The 13690-nt window shown below is 37.7% G+C and overlaps 1 protein-coding gene across 2 annotated transcripts in view; it reads right to left on the bottom strand.

Annotated features, from left to right (window-relative positions):
• The window catches only part of CRIM1 (cysteine rich transmembrane BMP regulator 1), a 1124265-nt gene that overhangs the window by 872523 nt on the left and 238052 nt on the right, over positions 1–13690 (bottom strand). The window lies entirely within an intron of this gene.

Here is a 13690-nt window from a genome sequence, read left to right as displayed (position 1 = left end):
TATGTAGACAAGTACATCGTCTGCGTATAATCCAATTTTCATCTCATGATTTGAGACCTTTATTCCTTCTAGATTTTGCCGTATCATAATTGCTAAGGGCTCAATGGCTACATTGAACAGGAGGGGGGGAGAGCGGACACCCCTGACGGGTTCCCCTTTCAAGAGTTATAGATGAAGATATGCCGCCATTAATAATCAACCGTGTAGTTGAATTTTTATAAAGATTCTCCACGAATTTAGGGAATTTGCCCTTGATTCCAAATTTTATCATGGATGTATTGAGATGCCTGAAGGTAACAGAATCAAATGCTTTTTCTGCATCAATAGAAAGAATAGCCATATCTGGTACTATGAGCGTCTCCCCTCTCCCCCCTCCCGTCCGAGCGGCCCTTTCAAGATATTCTAGTGTAAGTATTACCTCCCTTATTTTTGCCGAGGAGTTTCGTCCATTCAAGAAGCCAGCTTGATCCGGATGGATCACCTGTGGTAGTATTTGCTGTAATCTAGCTGCTAAGATAGAGGTGAGGATCTTGTAGTCTGAATTAAGTAAAGCTATTGGCCTATAAGATTCTTTGAGCCTTGGGTCCTTCCCTTCCTTAAGAATCAAGGTCGTGTAAGATGCAGAAAATGCAGATGTAGGTGATTTGCCATTCATGTAAAAATCATTATATAGATTTATTAAATACGGGGAGATTTCTGGAGATAGTATTTTGTAGAATTCACTAGGTAGGCCGTCCGGACCAGCTGCCTTATTTGTAGATAGCCCTGCAATTGCTTCGGACACTTCTTGCGCTGATATAGGGGAGTTGAGCCTGCTAATATCATCATCCACCAGTATTGGATTTTCAATCTTATTCCAGAATTCCACTGCCTTGTCATGGTCGTAGCCTTTACATGAGTATAAATCTTGATAATATTTCACCAGTATAGATGTAATTTTGTCTGGGTTTAGAATTTGCTCACCCTTTTCATGAATTTCTTCTATATGAGATTGCTTTTTCTCATTGCTGGTCATTCTGGCCAGCATCTTTCCAGATTTGTTCCCAAATCTGTATAATTTAGCCTGGATTTTTAACTCCTTTTGTGTTTGTCGAGTTAAAACAAATGTGTCCCGGGCTTCCTTAGCTTGCACATATTTCGACCAGTTTAATGGGTTCTTATGTAGCATAAATTTATTGTACGCATTGGTTAGTGCTTTTTGTATCTCACTCTCCCTTACCTTCAGTTTTTTAGTCAGGGTTATGTTATACGCTAAGATTTCACCCCTGAGCACCGCTTTAGCGGCTTCCCAGAATAATTCTGGGTGATCGATGTATTCTAAGTTAAAGTGGAGGTATTCCTCAAATTTAGATCTGAGGTGAGTTTTAAACTTCATGTCCGTTGTTAGGTAATAAGGGAAATAGAAACGCGAGGATTTAAATCTTGGATGTTCAAGATTAATGTCTAGATTAATAGGAGCATGATCTGATAGCAATATAGGGGCAATACCTGCATGTGCTCTTAGAGCGCCCAGTCGCTCATCCACAAGGAATAGATCTATTCGAGACAGGGTTTTATGCGCCTTTGAAAGGCATGTGAATTCCTGTGTGTCAGGGTTCTGGCTTCTCCAGATATCATATAGTGCTAGATTCTGCTTTATTTTCTTAATCATTTTAAATTCTAAATTATCCTTTTTCTGTTTTTTCTGCTTCATGGCTTCTCTAAGTCTATCTAGCGGACAATGCGGTGCCATGTTGAAGTCGCCACCTATGATTAGAAGTCCCTGATTATAGAGAAGAAGCTTAGTTTGAATTCTATTCCAGAATTCTGGATCAAAAGTATTGGGGCCATAAATATTACAAATTGTATAGATTTCCTGGGCGATTTTTACCTTCAACAGGACATATCTACCCTCCGGGTCGGGTTCGCAGTGAATCACCTCAAGATGAGCTCTTTTCCCTATTAAAATTGCCACTCCCCTTTTTTTTCCTATGCTTGGCGAAAAATATACCTCTCTAACCCATGAGGATTTGAGTTTGTTAGATTCTTCTGAATTAAGATGAGTTTCTTGAATTAATCCTATGTCAGCCTGGGATTTCCTTAGATGCGTCAATATGGTTTTTCGTGTGATTGGGGTGGAGATTCCTCCAACATTCCATGAAACTATCCTAAATTTTTCTATTTCTCTGTATCATTAATGGCGCCTGTGGCTTAAGGAGGTAGTGAGAGAGATGAGGAGAGGGGGGGTAAAAAAAAAAAAAAAAAAAAAATAAAAAATAAAAAAAAAAAAAAAAAAAAAAAAAAGGGGAGGGGGAGTAATACCTAACATGACCTCTATTTGCCCCATGAATCCCAGGGTGGGGGCAATCCCAAATTATTAGGCCCATGCTGGCTAAGTGGGGACCGCATTCTCTGTTGCTGATAAATTTAAAGAGGAGAAGAACTTCTCGGCTGCGTGTGCCTCCAGAAAGAAATGTACTGTTTCATTAACAGTTGCTTTTAATTTAGCTGGATATAATATAGTTGCATTTATTCCAGCGTTTATGAGTTTAGTGCATGTAGGTGCCAGATCTCTTCTCCTAGAGGCTGTCTCAGCCGAGAAATCCTGAAATATGAGGATCTTAGCTCCATTAATGATGAGGGGTTGTGTTTTACGATAATATTGAAGAATAGAGACTTTATCTTGGTAATTCAATAGTCTTATGATGACAGGTCTAGGCCTACTGAGATTTTGGGCTGACTGTACTGGACCCAGTCTATGGGCCCGCTCTACCAGGATGTTATTATACAAGGGTGGGAGTTTGAGGGCTGTCTTAAGTGTATCAGAAACAAAAAAAGCTAAGTCCTCATATTGTTTCTCCTCTGGGAGGCCTATTATTCTAATGTTGTTTCTTCTACTGCGGTTTTCTAGATCTTCTAGTCTCATAAGAATTTTTTGATTACTGCTGTTGATACTATCCATCTTAGTGCCTTGTGTTACTACTGTATCTTCTAAATCTGATACTCTCTGTTCAACCTCCTGCATTCTTGAGGAGAATTGTCTAATTTCCTGTGATAGAGAGGAAATATCCTGCTTAATCTCCATCCTTAGAGCGTCGAATTTAGGGGAGAGAGCGTCAGAGATATTGGCAACTAAGTTTTGGACATTCAATAATTCAGATGTAACTGTACTTGTTGAGATTAATTGAGTGTCAGTCACTGGGTCCTGTGTGTTCCTGGATTTCTTATCTCTCTGTCTACCTGCCATTCCTGGTGAAGGTGTTTTATAGGGAATGCCAAGGAATTTATCCATATACTAGTTTGTGAAAATTGGAGAAAAAAAAAAAAAAAAAAATTTCCTAGGGGAAAAGAAAAAGATGGGAAAGTGAGAGGGGAAAAGCAAAGTGGGAGATTAGTAAATGGCCCGTGCAACGTGATTGAGCCGTGGGGTGCTTATAATTGCACCAATTCAAGTGATAACTTTCAATTGGATTTATCCAATTGTGGTACAAATTTTATGGAAAAGGGGAAAGAGTGCAGTGTTGTGTGGGATGAGGCAGGGCCCCTTAAAAAAAAAAAAAAAAAAAAAAAAGGAAAAAAAGCCAAACAGTCAAGGAAGTGAGTGCTAGGAGTAAGTCAGTTGAAGGTTGAGAGCTGTGTGTGTGAGAATCTTATTTATAGTGTGTGAGTAAAGTGATTTGTGAGTCTAAGCGGGGGAGGGGAGAGAGGGGAAAAACAAACAAAAAAAAAAAAAAAAAAAAAAAAAGAAGGGCAAAATCCTAGTACTTTCAAATATTTTGATGTTAGGGGGAACTACAAAATGAGACCTTTCAAAGATCTAGGTCTCACGGTTATTACCCAGTGCTAAATTTGTATTTGTTTTCTTATAAATCAATAGTCTTCAATATAATGTGGTCAAAGACTTTCAGTTTTTTAAGTAAAAACAGAAAAAAAGTGGATGTATGAGACTGTTTTTGAGCCAGTAGTAATATGCAGAGCTTTTTTCTAGGTCTGTGCAGGATCTCAATTAAACACCCCTTTTTTTTCCCTTTTTTTTCCCTTTTTTTAACCCCTGTGATGTATCTAGCGCTGTATTGGTTTCTGCAATTATTTTGCAGGGTAAGGGGTTACTACCTATACCCCTATTACTAAGCACATAATGAGATTAGGAATACAACCATCTGTATTATTACCCTATGTTTTAGGCAAAAAAAAGGTAGGAAAAGAAAGGAAGCAGAGAGGTGGAGGGAGAAAGAAGGAAAGTCAAATCCAGTAACATATGAGAACATAAGTTTGATTACAGCATTAAACAACCTGTTAAATTAAGGTTTTGTAGTATTCTCAGTCCAACGTGCATCAATTAGACTTAACTACAAAACTGTATTTGCTATCTTGTTTCAATGTTACACTGTGTTAAAAATGTCCTCTTGTAACATATATGAACATGGATCTAGTCAGATCGTTAGGCAGTCTATTAAACTGAAATTTGTAGTGTTCTCAGTCTGAGATATTTCAAAAATGCCCCAACTCAGATATATGTCCATTTAATTTAAGTAGAGATTTCTTATAATGCCCCTTCAATTTATGCAGTCATCAGTTCTATGTGTCAAGTTCAACTATCCCGCCTCAGCATTGTTCCATACTAACAGTGTCTTCTTGTGAATTCTGCGGTTTTTTACCGTTACCGTTCAGTGTATATCACGCTACTTTTTAGAAGAGACTCACTCACCCCCTCCTGCGCTGTTGGTCCACCTACCACCCGCGGCCTCCGACTCCGAGCCGCCGCAGGACCAGTCGAGACCAGCAGGACCAGAGTTCCTTCGCCCCAAACAGAGAACACAGGCAACTCCCCCCACGCAGCACCGGTGGGGGGGGAGAGGACAGCTCCGCCCCAAGCGGGCAGCGAGGCGAAGAGGCGCCCACACGCCAGATCCAGCAGCCCGTCCGAGTCCAACTCCCTCCCGCGCAGCACCGGTGGGGGAGGGGGAGGGGCGAGCCCAGGGCGGCGGGACCCGCCGAGACCAAAGGGGCAACAGGTAAGTTGAGAAAGCTGCGGGTTTGTTGTTATAAAGATAATTCAATCAGGGGTGGTAGTCGCACGGAGGGGGGGAGAGCTGGACCTCAGAGGGGTAGCGGGGCCTCAAAGTAGGATCAGGAACAGCCAGCTGAGGCACCGACAGCCTCAAATTGCTTCCAAAGCCAGATAGACGGTGGGCACAGACTGAAGTCAGGAGTACCAATTAGCCAGCAAAGGGGCTCAGCACAGTGGGATGGCGTGCCACTGCGAGGTTCTGGAGTAGGTCTGCGGTATCTGTCAGGGGAATAGCCCCAAAGCCTGGAGCTGGTGCGGGAGCCTTCCACCAATTTCCCAGTGACTGGAGAGACGAGCTAAGCAGCACCTGTGCAGCACCTGTGCAGCACCTGTGCAGCACCTGCATGTAGCTCCTCCTCCACCGGAACCCCAAGAGCATGCAATTTTCACAACATGCAATTTTAACAAACTTTCTAATTAACTCCTATTATGATTTTTCTTTGTTCTCTTGCTATCTTTATTTGAAAAAGCAGGAATGTAAAAGCCCATTTTTGGTTCAGCACCTGGGTAGCACTTGCTAAATGTAGCCACCAAATAGCAAGCGCTACCCAGGTTCTGAACCAAAAATGGTCTGGCTCCTAAACTTTACATTCCTGCTTTTTCAAACAGCAGCTGTACAGCTGTCTGTAAGTATTTAGGGCTGTTGGTTTTACAGTGTACCCAGTCCACTTTGAGAGTGCAGTCCATTTCTATGTTTTATGCTTAGGGAAATTACAAAGGCTTGTGTCACCCTTGTTAGTTCTCATTTTGTTTGATTGAAAGCATGCACTTGACATGGTCCTGGGCTTAAACTGTTTGGCCAAATGCAACTAACGCATCACATCCATTGTTGCTTTTAATGCTAGTAAGAGAGTGTGTGTTGCTTTGATAATTTGTTTTGTAAGTTTCCCTACGGGCTTTGCACCCAGGCTTGTCAGGGGTTAACTGTCTGAGTTGCTCAGAGCTGTACAGCTGTCTGTAAGTATTCAGGGCTGTGAGTTTTACAGTGATACAGGATGTGTACCCAGTCCAGTTTGAGAGTGCAGTCCGTTTCCATGTTTATATATATATATATATATATATATATATATATATATATATATATATATATATATATATATATATATATATATATATTTGTGTGTGGGTGAATACTACTCAGATAAGACTAGAAAATCAAGCATGTTACATCCCTAGGCAAACTAATGCTGACAACAACATTTTTAAATAGCTACTAAAATTGTGATTTGCTCAATATATTTCCTGAGACACATCAGGGTTTTTCATTTAATGTACTTGGTTACATCTAGAATTGCAACTACAAGGAGTACAAGGCTTATGAATATTAATTTTAGGTAAGGCATCTTTCAACATCAACTTAAAGAATCTGTGCCAACCTGTCAAAGGTTTTCCCCATATATTTTAAAGCAAATCATATGGTAATGCAACTGGCTTATAGCTGATCTTAGCACAGAATTCCTGTAAATCTTTTGATTATTTGTTACTAGACTCAGGAAAAACAAATTACCATTTTTTTTTTAAGCATTGTTTCAGCCAGTTCGTAAAAATGTGTTTATAATCAACAGCTTTACATTTGTAGACTTGCAGCTCTGGTTGGGAATAGATTAAGCAATGGAGCATAAACTGCAATTTTAGCCTTGGTATAAACGCAAATAAATTTGTATCACTTAAAGGGACATTAAAGGGACATTGTACTCTAGATATTTATTTGCATAAATGTTTTGTAGATGATCCATTTATATAGCCCATCTGGGTGTGTTTTTGTAAAAAATTATAGATTTGCTTATTTTTAAATAACATTGTACTGATTTTCAGACTCCAAACCAAGACCCAAAATTTTAGATGCATACTGATGTATGCATACTTCCTACTGCTTCTGTTTGTATAATGGTTCTGTTCATATGCAGGGGAGAGGGGAGGGGGAATGAAGGTTCTGCTATCAGCAGCGTTCAGTGGGTGTCCCAGGCTAATCTCATCAACAGTGTTAAATTGGGAGCTTCTAAGTATGTTTTAAAAAGGTTTTATACTGGATTTTGATATCAGTATCTGTGCATATTATTCTTTATAGTAGTGTCTATTACATGCAGTTAAATGAAAATTGATGTATACTGCCCCTTTAAACTTCAAATTAAATTGACCATAATATATATAGTCTATTCCAATCAGGGACTGCACTCACTGGATTTGGATAAAAACTTAATTAATTAATAGATTACGGTGATGTTTCGAGGTACACAGACCCCTTCCTCAGACCAGACGAGGTACACAGACAAGGGGGCGGTGTACCTCGAAACGTCATCGTAATGTATTAATAAATTGAGTTTTGATCCAAATCCAGTGAGTTCAGTCCCTGATTGGAATAGACTGTGAATATAATTGACTTTGCACCCTGGTTGATGACCTTACTTTGCTTTGTGAGTGCAGATACACATGGAGGATATATATATATATATATATATATATATTATTATTTTTTTTTTTTAAAAAGCAACAAAATTGACTTACTATCTCTGAAAAAGTTCATTTTATACCACTGCCTCGGAGATGCTGAGATGCATCCTGCAGGTTTCAAAAATGTGACCCGGCAACATTTTACACAATGGCTGTCTGCTAGTATCCACTTTTGAATAAATTTGCCCATTTTTTATATATATATAAATACTTTTCTGTAGTGTAGCTGCTCCCACTCTCAGTACTCTACCCCCTCCCAGATCCCCTTTTCATCATCATTTCCCCCCTCCCTTTCCCACCACTTCTTATATGCTCATATGAGCAGATTGCGGGTGTACGCGTGCGCTAACCAACCCACACTGCCTGCCGAAAGTTCACCATCGATGGCCGCCCACCCGCCTCCCTGCAATGGCTCCCACCCACCAGCGATAGCGACCATCGATGGCCGATGCAGAGAGGGCCACAGAGTGTCTCTCTCTGCATCGGATGGCTAAAAAATGTTATTGCAGGATGCCTCAATATCGAGGCATCACTGCAATAACATGAAAGCGGCTGGAAGTGATCAGGATCGCTTCCACCGCTTGAAAACACAGACAACGTGCATGGTACGTCCTTGGTCGTTAACGACCATTTTTTGTAGGACGTACCCTGTACGTCGTTGGTCGTTAAGGGGTTAAAGGAACACTCAAGTCAAAATTAAACTTTCATGATTCAGATAGAGCATGGAATTTTTAACAACTTTCCAATATACTTCCATTAACAAAATGTGCACAGTCTTTTTATATTTACACTTTTTGAGTCACCAGCTCCTACTGAGCATGTGCAAGAATTCACAGAATATACGTATATGCATTTGTGATTGGCTGATGGCTGTCACATGATACAGGGAGAGTGGAAATAGATATAACTGAAATTTGTCAGGAAAAAATCTACTACCAGTTTAAAGTTCAGACTAAGTTCTATTGCATTGTATTTTTATTATGCATTTATTAGTTATGCAAATCTACTGTATTAACTGGTCCTTTAAACACAGACTTCCAGTTTAAGTAGTGAACAAAAATTACACACTCTCCTAACAAATTAAAGCATATAATTTTTTGCACTATACTGTACCTTTCGATAGTTTCAAAGTATGTGCTAATATTCTTTTGAGAAAACAGTTGCTTGAATTATTAACCAACAATTTTTTCTCTCACTCATTTCAGAGTAATACAAAATAAAATCTTAAAAGAAAAAAACCCAGAAAAAAACCAAGATAAAGTCAAATTGGTGCTATCAATTTTTTTCTCCTGTAAAAAGCTAAAATGTAGGAAAGTTCCAGTCACACTAATCTGATTTTTTTTCCTCAGGCACAAAAAGAACGATCTACTATATGTAATGTCAGAAGGTCCTTTGCTACACATCCACAGCGGCACAGTAATGTTTCACACAGAACAAAAAATATCTGTAGCATGATTGGCCGGCCTCACACCAGTAATTTCATTCCCAACACATCAGCACTAGCATCTAAAAGCCAGTATATTTTATAGGTATCTCGACTTCTTCTGTCTTCATTTCGCTGATGTATGGTGCTAAAAGTACTTTTCAAGATTTGTTCCAGAACTTTGCCCACTTTTCTCTTTTCTCAGTTTATACACACAGCATAAAAAAAGAAGAGATAAACCTTAGAAATGTCAGCTTAAAAAAATATAAAATAATGATACTTTGGACAGAAGTAAATCATTTTCAAGCAGTTGAACAAATAACTTAAATGGAGACAAAGTGGTGAATATACAGAAACAGGAAATATTGTAATTTTTTTTTTTTTTACCAAGTATTTTATAAAAAAAATGTTTTTAAAGGGACAGTCAACACCAACATTGTTATTGTTTAAAAAGATAGATAACACCTTTACTACTCATTCCACAGCTTTGCACAAGCAGCATTGTTGTATTAATATGCGTCAGAACATTTAAACCTCTAAATGTCTGCCTGTTTCTAAGCCACTACAGACAGCCTCTTATCACATGCTTTTTAATTTGTTTTTCACAACAGGAGACTGCTAGTTCATGTGCTCTCTCTCATGGAGTTGTGCCTAATTGGCTAAAATGCAGGATAATAATAATAATAAATAAATAAATAGCCATGTGATAAGGGGGCTGTCAAAAGAGGCTTAGATACAAGGTAATCACAGAGGTAAACAGTATATTAATATAACAGTGTTGGTTATGCAAAACTGGGCAATGGGTAATAAAGGGATTATCTATCTTTTTAAACAATAACATTTTTGGAGTTGACTGTCCCTTTAAGTCATGGTCTAGATAAATGTCACATGAGAACATTAAAATCTAATTTTAATATATATATATATATATATACACAGTATATATAGTGTGTGTATATATATATTATATATTACAGTACTGTATATATACAGGTGGCCCTCGTTTTACAACGGTTCAATTTACACCGTTTCAGAATAACAACCTTTTTTTCCAGTCATGTGACTGCTATTGAAAAGCATTGAGAAGCAGTGTATTTATTAAAATAGCCAGTAGGTGGAGCTGTCCGCTTGTGTTGCAGCAAAGCCAAGCAAGCTGAAATTAATCAGTTTAACCAGACCTGAGCTATCGAGCAGATTTCAAAGGAACAAGATCTCCCTGTCTATAAATCATTCCAGATTGGAATGCATAGAAAGAACTGTTTGCAGAAAAATGCAAGTGAAGTCTGTGTTGTGTGATTATTTTATTAAGTTTATAATGATGTTTAGCAAATGTTTTTGTTCATTTAACTTAGTTTAATTATATATTCTGTGTTGTGTGATTATTTTATTAGGTTTATAATGCTGTTTAGCATTTAAAGTCTTCATTTCAAAGCTTTAAAAATAATGTATTAGGTGTTACTTATGACAATTTTGAGAGGGGCCTGGAACCTATCTCCCTCACTTCCCATTGACTTACATTATAAACTGGGTTTCAATTTACAACGGTTTCGATTTACAACCATTCCTTCTGGAACCTAACCCCGGCGTAAACTGAGGGCTACCTGTATATATATCAGTGTTCTTCATAGGACCTTTTTTGCCAATATTAAGCTAAATATAGCGGCTGCAAATATCCACAACACAGCTCAAAACAGAGAAGATAATAAAGACCATCATAAACCAATTATTATTTTAATTCCAAACATTTATAATTCTGGAAATCTATTACTATATGTTATATGTTACTTTATGGAATCAGAAAATACATTTTGGTCACTGATGATTTTTATAAAATGTTTTAATTTAAGCACAAAAAAGGACACAAAAAAAATAATGTTATTCCCTATATCAAATGTAATAATTGAATATTCAACTAGTAAACCTTTATTTACTTTTAAGCTAAAGACAATTACTATGATTCTTGCATCTATCACTGAGCAGCACCCTACCCGTTGTGGCAAAGATTGATGAAACTGTTCAGCAGAGTGTTCAATCTGTACCTCCCACTGGCTTGAAGAAGGGCTACAGCCCAAATGGCTGTGCTAATCTATTACAAAGGATGATGAATCATCCCAGGTACAACATCTGCCATGCAAGTGAATAAGACATGTTTGGGCACCTCTGGATGAAAGAGTGTGATTTTATTTGAATAATTTGATGAAAAACATACATAATATTTCTTTGAAAATAGACCATATATACTACAAGATTGGATTCATATTTCCTCCAGTAACAGCTTTGATAAAATATGTATATAGAGTAAAGCCTTATTTTATAATATGTTATATCACTTTTTAAATCTAGTTTGGTTACTAATTAGTGTTTTGAAGCAATCAGATGTTTAATAAGACTTTTTTTAAAAAACAATGAGGAAAATTGCACACAAAATTATAGTAAAATAAAAACAATAGCATTTAATAAAATTTGAAATGCAAGAGATAATGAAAAAAGGAAGGTGGCACTTATATTAGCGATTGCTAGGGATATAAAAAACATATTGCCTTTCTGATAACACATTTAAAGGGACACTGAACCCAAATTTCTTTCTTTCGTGATTCAGATAGAGCATGCAATTTTAAGCAACTTTCTAATCTACTCCTATTATCAATTTTTCTTCGTTCTCTAGCTTTCTTTATTTGAAAAAGAAGGCATCTAAGCTATTTTTTGGATCAGAACCATGGAAAGCACTTGTTTATTGGTGGATGAATTTATCCACCAATCCGCAAGAACAACACAGTGTGTTCACCAGAAATGGGCCGGCATCTAAACTTACATTCTTGCATTTCAAATAAAGATACCAAGAGAATGAAGAAAATTTGATAATAGGAGTAAATTAGAAAGCTGCTTAAAATGTCATCCTCTATCTGAATCAGAAAAGAAAAAAATTGGGTTCAGTGTCCCTTTAAGTTGGAATCTAGACATAGTTACAGTTCATCTATTTTTTTATTTACAAGTGTTATGTTCTCTGACAGGTCTGTCTCGGACAGCCCAACAAAAAGTCAATCTACAGTCACGCTTGCAATAACCTGTTATGGCTCCTATTACCACTCAAAAACCAGGTCACAGCACAGCTTTGATCGTTAGATATTATACACACACATACAAACACACCTCACTTCACTTGTTTAAACATCATTCTACAAACCTAGCTGCCAATGATCTAATACAAAGGTCAGCATCACTTTACAGCTTACGCATACGGTGTTAAACTCCAGACTATTTCATTTTGAAAGAAGGAAGCAAAAAAAAAAAAGTGTTTAGTTCACCTGTTTGTCTTGAGCTCCCTTAGAAGCCACTAGCAGAATAGATGAATGTGGCTCTCATTGCAAAAGAAATTAAAGGACCAGTAAATCCAGTAAATTTACATAATCAAGAAATGTATGATAAAAAGACAATGCAATAGCAGTTAGTCTGAACTTCAAATAAGTAGTAGATTTCTTTCTGACACATTTAAAAGTTATGTCTGTTTCTACTCCTCCTGTATCATGTGACAGCCATAAACCAATCACAAATGCATATGTATATTCTATGAATTCTTGCACATGCTCAGTAGTAGCTGGTGACTCTAAAAGTGCAAATATAAAAAGACTGCACATTTTGTTAATGAAAGCAAATTGGAAAGTTGTTTAAAATTGCATGCACTATCTGAATTATGAAGGTTTAATTTTTTACTTGAGTGTCCCTTTAACCTTCCATATGTAAGGGAGTCAATCATTTTTATAACACATGCCTCCCAACTGTCATGTTTAAGAGGGACAGTCCCTGATTCTAAGCGCTGTCATGCTGTCCCTCTGAGACGGCCATATGTCACCTACTTGCAGAATTTCTCTTAGCCCCACCCACTGAGTACCCATACACGCCCACAAACCATCCAGATACACCCACTGATTGCCCAGACACACTCACTGATTGCCCAGATGCACCCACTAACCACCCACTATTCCAACCCCTCCCAGCATGGCTCCTCCCACAAAATGGTGACCAGCCCCCACCAAACATCCTGAGTCCCTGATACCCTGCAACAAATGTTGGAAGTTATAAAAACTGTATAAGTAATCCACCAGGAATATTCAGAAGTATTTTCTAGCCATATTTTAAATCATGCATTTCACATGAATTCAGCTGTAAAGATTCAAACCAGTAATGTATTTTACAAAACAGCGCAACGGAATTTTGCAGAGCTATACAAATATATGATAATAATACAAAACAAATACTACAAAATACATATATCTGTTTTACTATGGAATACAATCTTCAGAGACATATTTGAGACTAGAAGATATTTTATTGCTTCATGTATAATTTAGACTGAAACTAGGGGTATGCATTATTGCAGATCCATATTTTAACTTTTTGTAGGGAAAGAGAAATGCATTAAATACACTGATTTGCCTGTACAAAATCTCCTATTACCTGATTTTTAGAAATAAAAACAGGTTTTACGGAAATTGACAAACTAGTGACAATAAATAGGGAAAACTTATGTGGATTAAAAGCAAACCATTAAAGGTCATGGCTCAACACTGATATCATTGACACACTGAAGCCAGAGGCCTTTCTCATGCAGGGCGGGCTGCCCTATTGAGCAATTGATCAAAGTTGGAGGGTCTGTGGACAGGGGCACCCACAATGGCCGCTGCCGTCTTGATGTGAAATAGAAAACCAAATTTTAGTGACCAATTAAACATGTGTATGCTCACTGGTAATGTTTACTGGCAACATCC

The sequence above is a fragment of the Bombina bombina genome, chromosome 4 (assembly GCF_027579735.1).
Source record: "Bombina bombina isolate aBomBom1 chromosome 4, aBomBom1.pri, whole genome shotgun sequence".
NCBI classification, from domain to species: domain Eukaryota; kingdom Metazoa; phylum Chordata; class Amphibia; order Anura; family Bombinatoridae; genus Bombina; species Bombina bombina.
This window is presented reverse-complemented; position numbering and strand designations above follow the sequence as displayed.